Genomic DNA, 12,953 nt, shown 5'->3' on the forward strand with positions numbered 1-12,953 from the left:
ATCCCTTCAAATAATATTTTTAGCTCATAGCCCAAAATGTGTTTTTGTCAGTGCTTAGATAGGAGTGTACATTTAACAAATACAGTGCTAAAGTAGACTACCCAGGGTATTAATCTAGGCACACATTGTGGCAGTCAGATATATGCCAAATATGATCATAAAAAAATAGTTATTATTTAAGCATAAGGCACACATAAGGTTGTAAAAGCTTTTCTATGATCCCCTGTGTACAGAATTACTAGACATGTATGTCAGTAAGGTGCAGCCATATTCCTCTAAGCTTAACTGGGTTATGAGTCCACCTCTGGTTTCCCCTATCACCCTTAGGGAGATCTCCCCAGGGTCATTATTCAATTGCATACAAAGAGTGAAGCGCTCTTCTCTCTTCCTGATATATTTTCTGAAGATATCACCTTCGGACGAAAATTATATTTGGTCCACAGGAAGAAAATTAACCTTCCAGGACAACATTTTCAAGTCTAAAATATGCATAGGTTCAAAAAGAAAACCTTGCAGAACAAGTTCCATGGAGGAAATTGGTCTATTAACATGACAAATTCTTAACAGGGCTTGAACAAAAGTTTGAACATCTGGCAACTTAGCCAACTTTTTGTGAAACAAGAGTTAATTCAATATCTGACCCTTTAATGAACTAGCCTATAGGCCATTCTGAAGGTACTAATGTATTCTGGGAATTTTAAATGGTTTCCAAGAATGTTATGATAAATTATTTGCTTAATTGGCTTACTTGCACTTGCATGAAGCACCCTGACTGAGATATCTAATAGTTATTAGATATCTCAGTCAGAAAAACCACTGATCTTGAGGTCAAAGCGTTTAATCTTCACACCGTCAAATTCAGCAAATTGAGATCTTGGTGAAACAGAGATCCTTGAGACTGCAGATCCTTCCTTATGGGTAGGGTCCACGTAGGAAGAGAAGCCATCTGAATTAGGTCTGCATATCAAGTTCTGCAGGCCCACGCCAAAGCTATGAGAATTACTAAAGTTGAATCCAGTTTGTTTATGGCAATGGCTCTTGAAAGAAGAACAAATTGGAAAAACAGGAATGTTAAATGAAATATTCAGGGACAAACTAAGGCATCTATCATAGAGCTTTGGAGTCTCTATATCTGTCAGAATCTATACATGATAAAACCCAATTTAGAATAAACTGGTCGAATATGTCTCCTGACTGAACGGATTAAAGTAGTCTGCATCCCAATTGTTCACTCCTTGAATATGAAGTTGATAAAGAACTGCTTTTCTTCTCTATTCATAGCAGAAAAAGAGACATTTCTTGCATGATGAGGAAGATGCAAGTCCCTCCTTGATAGTTGATTTAAGCAACCGCTGTAAAGATGTCTTTTCAGAAATGGAGATGGGACTTAACTGAGAATGAACCATGGACTGAAGAGCTCTAAGAAACAATTGGAGTTCCAGAATGTTGAGTGGTAACCTTGCCTCCAGAGGGAACCAGGCTCCTTGCATCCTTCGAAACCTCCAGATGGTGCCCCGGCCCAGGCGAGCACTGAAAACAAATAAAGAAAAGAAAAAAGGATGCATAAAATAAAGTTTTTGGTTTTAAATCCCTTTAAAAGTCATAATGTAACATTCATCATTCAGATTAAGCATGCAAATTTCCATGAGCATTAGGGTTTACATTCCACATTTGCTAGGTAGACTCATGAAATCTAAGTGAAATACCAAGCATAGCACCTTTTCACACCTGCACATGAGAATGAGTCTGTGGTTTCTGGTTTGCAACCTCTGCTTTGTCCTTGAAACACAGGAGAGCCGAGTAAAAACTTGCATTAGACACTTTCTGCATAATAAAAAATATGTTAAAACACACATAAAAAAAGATCACTGTTAAGAGGAATACAGGATCCACAGGTCTAGTCAAACACTATTCCTTATTTTCCTCCAGAGGGAACCAAACTCCTTGCATCTCTTGAGATCTCCAGATGGCGCCCCAGATGAGTGGATGCTGTTTTCCTTATCCTTTATATAAAATATTCTTTATTTGTGAAGCTAGGTATGTTAACACTAAGCTTAACATACAGTCCTGGCCAAAAGTTATGAGAATGACACAAATATTAATTCTTACAAAGTCTGCTGCCTCAATTTTTATGATGGCAATTTGCATATACTCCAGAATGTTATGAAGAGTTATCAGATCAACTGCAATTAATTGCAAAGTCCCTCTTTGTCATGAAAAGGAACTTAATCCCCCCAAAAATATTTCCGTTGCATTTAAGCCCTACCACAAAAGGACCAGCTGAAATCATATCAGTTATTCTCTCATTAACACAGGTGTCAGTGTTGATGAGGACAAGGCTGGAGACCACTTTGTCATGCTGATTGAGTTAGAATAACAGACTGGAAGCTTTAAAAGGAGGGTGTGGTGCTTGAAATCATTGTTCTTCCTCTTTTAACCATGGTTTACGTGCAGTACTTGCAGACACACTATTTAGTTACTTGCTGCAGAATAATAAAAAAGGTTACGTTTTAAAATTTAAAGTGACAGTAACGTTTTTTTGTGTTTACATTTTTATTAAAATGTAAGTATTTTTTTGTGGTAAATTGTTCCATTGTGAGTCAGAATGGACCAAGAGGCCTTGCAAAATGCTTGTTTTGGTGCTATGTGGAACCACCTATCCCTTCTGTTCCTTATGTTTTGAGAGAACTTTAAATTACAAGGATGAAAATTTTTCTGAGCCAACATTGTCTAAGGCAGATACTGTTTAGGTGCCTAACGACAATGTTCACTATATACCGCAGATTTCTCCTCAAGTGTCCAAAAATGTTATCGCCCACTCATACAGTGCCCTGCGCTTCCTCTGTAACTCCACCTGGAGTCACGTTGCAAGACTTCGCTTCCCTCATGCCCTCTGCAGTCTCTGATGCGTTGTCTGCTTTTCCTATGCTGCAGGGAAAGCGCAAGAGGAAAGGTAAACTTTCTGTAGTGAGGTTGTTAACACTGTTGTTGTTATTTTAAAATGCCCGCTCCCAGAAGCCTGAGGAGGAGGATACTTTGGTAGCATCTGAAGGTGAAATCTCAGACTCAGACAGTGTAATTCCTCCTACTGATTCTGAAGTTGTATCCTTCAGGTTTCAGCTAGAACACCTCCGTCTGTTACTCAAGGAGGTTTTAGCTACTCTGGATGACAGCGACACCATGGTTGTTGTCAATCCTAGAAGGTCCAGTAAGCTACATAAGTATTTTGATGTACCTTCCATGGTGGAAGGTTTTTTTCTGTACTAGATTGAGCTACTGATATTATTGCTAAGGAATGGGAGAAACTGGGCATCCCTTTTTCCCCATCCCCTGTATTTAAAAGGTTTCCTATAGCAGATTCTATCAAGTAATCTTGGCAGACGGTATCCTAGGGGGAATTTCCACGCTAGCCAAGAGAACTACTATTCCTATAGAGGATAGTTGCTTCTTTAAGGATCCTATGGATAAGAAGTTACAGGATATGTACACCAGGGTTTACAATGACAACCCTCAATTTGTATGGCTACTGTCACTAGTGCGGCAGCATACTGTTTGATGCCTTTTCTGAATCTATTAAAAACAGACTCTTCCCTTGAAGAAATCCAGGTTAGGATAAAGGCCCTTAAGTTGGCCAACTCCTTTACCACGGATGCTTCCTTTCAGGTTATTAAGATGGGAGCTAAAATTTCATTTTTTGCCATACTGGCCCGCAGATCTTGGTCTATGGATGTGTCATCTAAGTCTAAGCTTTTGGCGATTCCTTACAAAGGAAAGTCTTTGTTTGGGCCAGGGTTGACGGAAATAATTGCTGACATCACGGGAGGAAAGGGACTTTTCCTCCTTCAGGATAAGATAAATAATCAATAGGGATGTCAGAGTAAATTTCGTTCCTTTCGAAACTTCAATGGAAATACTTTCACTTCCTCCTCCAAGCAGGAGCAGTCCAAGCCTTCCTGGAGTCCCAATCAGTCTTGGAACATGGGAAAACAATCCCAAAAGCCTTCTATTGCATCACAAGCAGCATGAGGGGTCTGTGGGGGGCAGACTTTAATTTTTCATTCAGGCTTGGGTACGAGATGTTCAGGATCCCTGGGCAGTTGACATCATGTCCCAGGGATACAAACTAGAGTCAAGACATTTCCTCCCAGGGGCAGTTTTCTGCTTTCAAGATTATCTGTAGACCAGACACAGAGAGAGGTGTTCTTACACTGTGTTCGGGACCTCTCCGACCTGGGAGTGATGGTTCCTGTTACAATGCAGGAACGAGGTCTGGGGTTCTATTCCAATCTGTTCGTGGTTCCCAAAAAAGGAACCTTCAGACCGATTTTAGATGTCCAGAGTCTAAACAAATTCCTCAGTGTGCCGTCCTTCAAGATGGAAACTATTCATTTTGTCCCAGAGGGTCAATTTATGACAACGGTGGATTTAAAGGACGCATACCTGCATGTTCCCCTACACAGGGACCATCACAAGTTTCTAAGGTTTGCTTTTCTAGTCAAATACTTTCAGTTTGTGGCTCTTCCATTCGGTCTTATCAAAGTTACCAGAATTTCCTCAAAGGTCCAGGGATCCCTGATAGCGGTGCTCCAATTGCGGGGCATTGCAGTGGCACCATATCTGAACGACATTCTAGTTCAGTCGTCTTCCTTTCAACAAGCAAGATCTCACACGGAAATGTTGTTATCTTTCCTGCGGTCTCACGGATTGAAGGTTAATTTGGAAGAGAGTTCCTTAGTTCCAAATACAAAGGTGTTTTTCTTGGGAACCATAATAGATTCCTTATCAATGAAGATTTTTCTGACAAGGTCAGGAAATCAAAGATTTTCGATTCTTGCCTTGCACTTCAGTCCTCTCCTCGGCCACCAGTGGCTCAGTGCATGGAGGTAATCTGGCTGATGGTAGCGGCAATGGACATCATCCCGGTTGTCCGTTTCCATCTCTGCAGTTAAGGCGCAGGTAGTGGAACGGAGATTATGCAGATCTGTCTCCGCGATTACTGCTGGAGCAGGAGGCAAGGGATTCTCTATTTTTGGTGGTTTTCTCTGGATCATATTTCCCAAGGAACCTGCTTTCGCAGAACCTCTTGGGTGATTGTGACAACAGATGTCCGCCTTCTGGGAGGCTCTCTAAAGGCTTAGAGAACAGGGACTCTGTCGGATTGTGTTCTTCCCATAAACATTCTGGAACTGAGAGCAATCTTCAATGCTCTCCTGGCCTGGTCTCAGTTAACTTCGGCCGGTTCTTTAGGTTCCAGTCGGACAACTTAGCCTCAGTGGTTTTCATCAACCATCAGGGAGGAGCTAGGAGTTCCTTGGCCATGATAGAGGTAGCCAAGATCATTCAGTGAGCAGCGACCCACAATTGCTGTGGCAGACTTCCTGAGCAGGCAGATCCTTCACCCGGGGGAGTGGGAGCTCTATCCGGAAGTGTTTTCCAGCCTGATTCTCAAATGGGGTCAGCGGGAGATGGATCTCATGGCATCTCAGCAGAATGCCAAGCTCCTGAGGTACGGTACTGAGAGACCCTCTAGCGGTACCTTGGAATTTCAGTCTTGCATACCTATTGTCTCCGTTCGCTTTTTTTCCGCGAGTCATTGCTCGTATCAAGCAGGAGAGGGCATTGATGACCCTCATTGCACCGGCATGGCCTCACAGGATTTGGTATGCAGACCTGGTGGACATGTCATCTATTCCACCCTGGAGACTTTAGTTGGGGAAGGACCTTCTATTTCAAGGGGCCTTCCTTCATACAAATTTAGTTTCCCAGAGTCTGACTGATTGGAGATTGAATGCTTAAATTTATCCAAGTGTGGATTTCGGACTCGGTCATAGAGACCTTGATTCACGTAAACCTGTGAATCCAAAGGCTACTCTTGGAGTAGAGTTGGGATTCCTAGAATTCTGTTTTTCCTCCAAGAAGGTTTGGATAAGGGTTTATTGGCAAGTTCCCTAAAGGGTCAAATATCTGCCTTCTCTATTTTGTTACTTAAGTGTCTGGGGATATCCCAGACGTGCAATCTTTTTGTCAGGCCTTGGTCAGGCTCAGACCTGTGTTCAAATCAGTTACGCCTTCCTGGAGTCTTATTTTAGTTCTTAAGGTTCTTTAAGGGGTCCGTTGGAGCCTAGGCATTCCTTAGATATTAAGTTGTTATCTTGGGAATTTTGTTTCTTGTTGCTATTCTTCGGCTCGTAGAGTGTCAGAGCTCTCGGCATTACAGTATGAGTTCTCTTACCTTATTTTTCATCAGATAAGGTGGCTTTATGTACTAAATTAGGGTTTCTCCCTAAAGTAGTTCCAGATCAGAACAATAATCAGGAGATTGTTGTTCCTTCCTTGTGTCCTAATCCTTCTTCTCAGGAGGAACGGCTTCTACACAATCTGGACATGGTACGTGCACTAAAATTCTATTTACAGGCGACTAAGGATTTTCGTCAGTCTTCTGTTTAACGTAAGGGACAGAAAGCTATGGCTGCTTCTCTTTCTTGTGGCTGAATCATTTGCTTTGCCTATGAATCTGCTGGACAGCAGCCTCCTGAGGGAGTAGCGGCTCTTTCTTCGAGGGTTGTTTCCTTTTCCTAGGCGTTCAAAGATGAAGCCTCTATGGAACAGATTTACAAGGCTGCAACTTGGTCCTCTCTTCACACTTTTTCAAACTTCTATAAATTTGACTCTTTTGCCTTGCCTGAGGCTGCTTTTGGGAGAAAGGTTCTTCAAGCAGTGGTGCCTTCCGTTTAGGTTTCCTGTCTTGTCCCTTCCTTATCATCTGTGTACTCTAGCTTGGGTATTGATTCCCTACAGTAATTAATGATGATCCATGGACTCATTGTGTCATTAGAAAGAAAACAAAATTTATGATTACCTGATAATTGTATTTCTTTCTTGACACAATCAGTCCACGGCCCGCCCTGTTATTTAGACAGGTTGTTAATATTTCATAAACTTCAGACACCTCTGCACCTTGTTGTTTCCTTTCTCTCCATCACTTTGGTCAAATGACTGGGGTGGGAGCTTTGCTGTGGTGCTCTTTGCCGCCTCCTGCTGGGCAGGAGTGATATTCCCAACAGTAATTAATGATGATCCGTGGACTCATTGTGTCAAGAAAGAAAGAAATTTATCAGGTAAGCATACATTTTGTTTTTGCTACAAAAACAAACACCCCCTAACAGTATACAAACCCCCACCCCCAAACCCACAAAATAAAAATAAAGTAAAACCTAATCTACCCATTACCCTGAAAATGGCATTTGTATGGGCATTGCCCTTAAAGGGGCATTTAGCTCTTTTGCTGCCCAAGCCCTAATCTAAAAATAAAAACCCACCCCAAAATGAAAAAAATACAATACACAAAATAACAAATTACAGAAGGTCTGGTCTTAAAGGAAGTGGCCAAGGTTGGCAACTTGACAACTGGACAAGATCCGCAAAACAAAATCTGTGAGGCCATGCTGGTGCTATCAGAAACACATGCGATTGTTCCATTATGATCTTGGAGATCACCCTTGGAAGATGAACTAGAGCTGGAAAGATGTAAGTAGGTTGGAACTGCTAACGCATCTACCATCTTCGCCTGAGGATCCCTGGACCTGGAAAGATACCTGGGAAGTTTCTTGTTTAGATGGGATGCCATGAGATCTATTTCTGGAAGACCCCACATCTGTACAATCTGACAAAATACATCTGGATCGAGAGCCCACTCCCCTGAATGTAAAGTCTGAGATAACCCGCTTCCCAATTGTCTACACCCGTGATATGTATTGCAGAAATTAGACAGGAGTTGAATTCTGCCCAAGAAAGTATTCAAGATACTTCTTTCATTGCTAAAGGACTGTGAGTCCCACCCTGATAATTGACATATGCCACAGGTGTTATATTGTCTGTCTGAAAATGAATGAATGATTCTCTCTTTAGTAGAGGCCAAGCCTGAAGAGCCCTGAAAATAGCACAGAGTTCTAAAATATTGATTGGTAACCTCGCCTCTTGAGGATTCCAAACCCCTTGTGCTGTCAGAGACCCCCAGACAGCTCCCCAACCTGTGAGACTTGCATCTGTTGCAATCACAGTCCAGGAAGGATGAACAAAGGAGGCCCCTTGAACAATAAGGTGATGGTTTAACAACCAAGTCAGAGAGAGTTGAGTGTTGGGATTTAAGAATATCAGTTGTGATATCAGAGTATAATCCCTGCACCATTGATTCAAGCATGCAAAGCTGAATAGGTCTCATATGAAAACAAGCAGAGATTCTGCTAACTATAAAGATTGAGCCAGTACCAAGATATCGTTCAAATAAGGAAACATCTGGTTACAGATAGAAGGGCACCTAGAACCTTGGAAAAGATTCTTGGAGCTGTCACTAGGCCAAATGGAAGAGCGACAAATTGGTAATGCTTGTCTAGAAAAGAGAATCTCAGAAACCAATAGTGGTCTGGATGAATCGGAATGTGAAGATATGCATCCTTTAAGTCTATTGTGGACATATAATGACCTTGCTGAACAAAAGGCAGAATAGTCACCATCTTGAAAGTTGGGACCCTTACAAAACAATTCAAACATTTCAGATCCAGAACTGGTCTGAATAAATGTTCCTTCTTCGGGACAATGAATAGATTTGAATAAAACCCAAACCCTGTTCCAGAAGTGGAACTGGTACAATTACCCCTGAAAACTCCATATCTGAAAAACACTTCAGAAAGGCCTGAGCTTCCACAGTATTTGTTGGAATGTGAGAGAGAAAAAAAACCTTCTCACAGGAGGTCTTATTCTGAAACCTATTTGATACCCTTGAGAGAAAATATTCTGAATCCAATGATCCTGAATGGAACCTGCCCAAATGTCTTGAAATAATTTCAATCTGCCCCCCACCAGTAGAACTGGATTGAGGGCCGCACCTTCATGCAGTTTTGGGGGCTGGCTTTGGTTTCTTAAAAGGCTTGGATTTATTCCAACTTGAAGATGGCTTTCTATTGGAGCCAGAGTCCTTAGGGGAAGGAGTGGTTTTTCTGTTCTCTATTCTGACGAAAGGAACGAAACTGATTAGAATCTCTAGTTTTACCCTTAGATTTTTTTATCCTGGTGCAAAAAAACTCCCTTCCCCCCAGTAATAGTGGAAATAATAGAATCCAACTGAGAACCAAACAAATTATTACCCTGGAATGATAGAGATAGTAACCTAGATTTAGATACCATATCAGCATTCCAGCATTCCATTAGCTAAAATAGCCAAAGACATATTTCTTTCCTAAAATATGGTGAATCTACGGAATTAATTACTAGTGGGAATATCACTCCTGGCCAGCAGGAGGAGACAAAGAGCACCACAGCAAAGCTTCTATATATGTCACTTCCCTTAACTTCAGTCATTCTCTTTTCTTGCGGTGCAAGGAGGAGGTGAAGTTTTGGTGTCTGATCTAAAATCAAGATTTTTTTATTTTATTTTAAATAATATTTTTATTGAGGTTGTGCGAGAACAGTACAACTTAAGTTAAACAACACATCAGTAAAACAAATATGGATGTTGCATTTCAATTTAACAATTTCTATATATGTTTTGAAAGAGAAGATTCTCAATATGAAGTATCCTATTAAGAAAAAAAAAAAGGAACAGAAAACTGGAACCTCGTTTTCTTACGGCTAGATTTAGAGTTTTGTCGGTAAGGACCCGCGTAGCTAACGCTGGCTTTTTTCTGGCCGCACCTTTAAAATAACTCTGGTATTGAGAGTCCATATAATGTCAGCGTTAGGCTCCAAAAAAGGAGCGTAGAGCATATTTAACGCAACTGCAACTCTCGATACCAGAGTTGCTTACGGACGCGGCCAGCCTCAAAAACGTGCTCGTGCACGATTCCCCCATAGGAAACAATGGGGCTGTTTGAGCTTAAAAAAAACCTAACACCTGCAAAAAAGCCGCGTTCAGCTCCTAACGCAGCCCCATTGTTTGCTATGGGGAAACACTTCCTACGTCTGCACCTAACACTCTAACATGTACCCCGAGTCTAAACACCCCTAACTTATTAACCCCTATTCTGCTGCCCCCGCTATCGCTGACCCCTGTATATTATTTTTAACCCCTAATCTGCTGCTCCGTAAACCGTCGCTACTTACATTATCCCTATGTACCCCTAATCTGCTGCCCCTAACACCGCCGACCCCTATATTATATTTATTAACCCCTAACCTGCCCCCCACAACGTCGCAGCCACCTACCTACAATAATTAACCCCTAATCTGCCGAGCGGACCTGAGCGCTACTATAATAAAGTTATTAACCCCTAATCCGCCTCACTAACCCTATAATAAATAGTATTAACCCCTAATCTGCCGACCGGAGCAGATTAGGGGTTAATACTGGTTGTAATGTTGGGGGGGGGGGTATTGTATGTTTTTTTTTACAGGCAAAAGAGCTGAACTTCTTGGGGCATGCCCCGCAAAGGGCCCTGTTCAGGGCTGGTAAGGTAAAAGAGCTTTGAACTTTAGTAATTTAGAATAGGGTAGGGCATTTTTTTATTTTGGGGGGCTTTGTTATTTTATTAGGGGGCTTAGAGTAGGTGTAATTAGTTTAAAATTGTTGTAATATTTTTCTTATGTTTGTAAATATTTTTTTATTTTTTGTAACTTAGTTCTTTTTTATTTTTTGTACTTTAGTTAGTTTATTTCATTGTAGTTATTTGTAGGAATTGTATTTAATTTATTTATTGATAGTGTAGTGTTAGGTTTAATTGTAACTTAGGTTAGGATTTATTTTACAGGTAAATTTGTAATTATTTTAACTATTTTAGCTATTAAATAGTTCTTAACTATTTAATAGCTATTGTACCTGGTTAAAATAAATACAAAGTTACCTGTAAAATAAATATTAATCCTAAAATAGCTATAATATAATTTTAATTTATATTGTAGCTATATTAGGATTTATTTTACAGGTAAGTATTTAGCTTTAAATAGGAATAATTTATTTAAGAAGAGTTAATTAATTTCGTTAGATTTAAATTATATTTAACTTAGGGGGGTGTTAGTGTTAGGGTTAGACTTAGCTTTAGGGGTTAATACATTTATTAGAATAGTGGTGAGCTCCGGTCAGCAGATTAGGGGTTAATAATTGAAGTTAGGTGTTGGCGATGTTAGGGAGGGCAGATTAGGGGTTAATACTATTTATTATAGGGTTAGTGAGGCGGATTAGGGGTTAATAACTTTATAATAATAGCGGTGTGGTCCGCTCGGCAGATTAGGGGTTAATAAGTGTAGGCAGGTGGAGGCGACGTTGAGGGCGGCAGATTAGGGGTTAATAAATATAATATAGGGGTCGGCGGTGTTAGGGGCAGCAGATTAGGTGTACATAGCTATAATGTAGGTGGCGGCGCTTTGCGGTCGGCAGATTAGGGGTTAATTATTGTAGGTAGCTGGCGGCGACGTTGTGGGGGGCAGGTTAGGGGTTAATAAATATAATACAGGGGTCGGCGGTGTTAGGGGCAGCAGATTAGGGGTACATAAGTATAACGTAGGTGGCGGTCGGCAGATTAGGGGTTAAAAATATTTAATCGAGTGGCGGCGATGTGGGGGGACCTCGGTTTAGGGGTACATAGGTAGTTTATGGGTGTTAGTGTACTTTAGAGTACATTAGTTAAGAGCTTTATGAACCGGCGTTAGCCCAGAAAGCTCTTAACTACTGACTTTTTTCTGCGGCTGGAGTTTGGTCGTTAGAATTCTAACGCTCACTTCAGACACGACTCTAAATACCGGAGTTAGAAAAATCCCATTGAAAAGATAGGATACGCAATTGACGTAAGGGGATCTGCGGTATGGAAAAGTCGCGGCTGAAAAGTGAGCGTTAGACCCTTTTTTGACTGACTCCAAATACCGGAGGTAGCCTAAAACCAGCGTTAGGAGCCTCTAACGCTGGTTTTCACGGCTACCGCCAAACTCCAAATCTAGGCCATAATTAGCAATGTGAATGATCATATTTAAACCAATGAACTCGACTTAGTTTAGCAATTGACATGTTAAGTATAAACACAAATGAAAATATAGTTCTACTATGTAGGTAATATGGTAAGATAGATAAATAGGTTGCTGCATAGACAAGAGAAGCCGCGTGGTTAGACCTCCTGAATTAGTAGGTTCATTATGGGGGGGTGGGGGGGAGGTGGGAAATTGGATGCGATTGATAGGGTATGCAGCGAAGGAGGCATTTAAATTGTAGAATATCACAGGTAGGGCAGGCAAACCTCAAGTAATGGCTCATCAAACATTTTAGGGTACATAGGTAGTTTGGGAAATTGGATGCGATTGACAGGGTATGCAGCGAAGGAGGCATTTAAATTGTAGAATATCACAGGTAGGGCAGGCAAACCTCAAGTAATGGCTCATCAAACATTTTAGGTGAATATCAAGGCTAGTAACCTGATGTCTGATGGGAAAGTTCTAACAATACCAGTGGTATATTATGGATTTTAGATCTGTTATTACCTGAATAGACAATCAAGACCTTTATGGGTTTAATTATGAGTATGAGAACGTAATAAACAGCCTGTGCTGTTGCATAGAGAGAAGGAGCTAATTAAACGCTGGGCTGATGTCATACTTGGCATATTGAGGCAAAAAATCTAAACTTAGAGATTGGGCACTAGACATGCAGCTCAGTAAAAATAATGCGGGTAAGGGAATTATAAATAATACTAGTAGTGTAGGTCCAAAAGATAAGAGCGTTACTTATATACTTTGGATTACCTTATGGTGTAAAACTATGTCTGGAACTATGGAGCTATATATTTATAAAATATGAATATCCCGCTGCCCCGGCCGCTGGCAGCAAGATGTCGCGTTTAGAGATTATAGTTAAACTCCAAATATGTGTAGGAAGTATAATAGGCTGCAGACATATAGATGTTATAAGATGAAGTGCTTAAATGCTATTTATATAACAATGGGTATAAATAATCAGAGAGGGGTCTGTAAGTGTA

Source organism: Bombina bombina, chromosome 1 (genome assembly GCF_027579735.1).
Source record: "Bombina bombina isolate aBomBom1 chromosome 1, aBomBom1.pri, whole genome shotgun sequence".
NCBI lineage: Eukaryota > Metazoa > Chordata > Amphibia > Anura > Bombinatoridae > Bombina > Bombina bombina.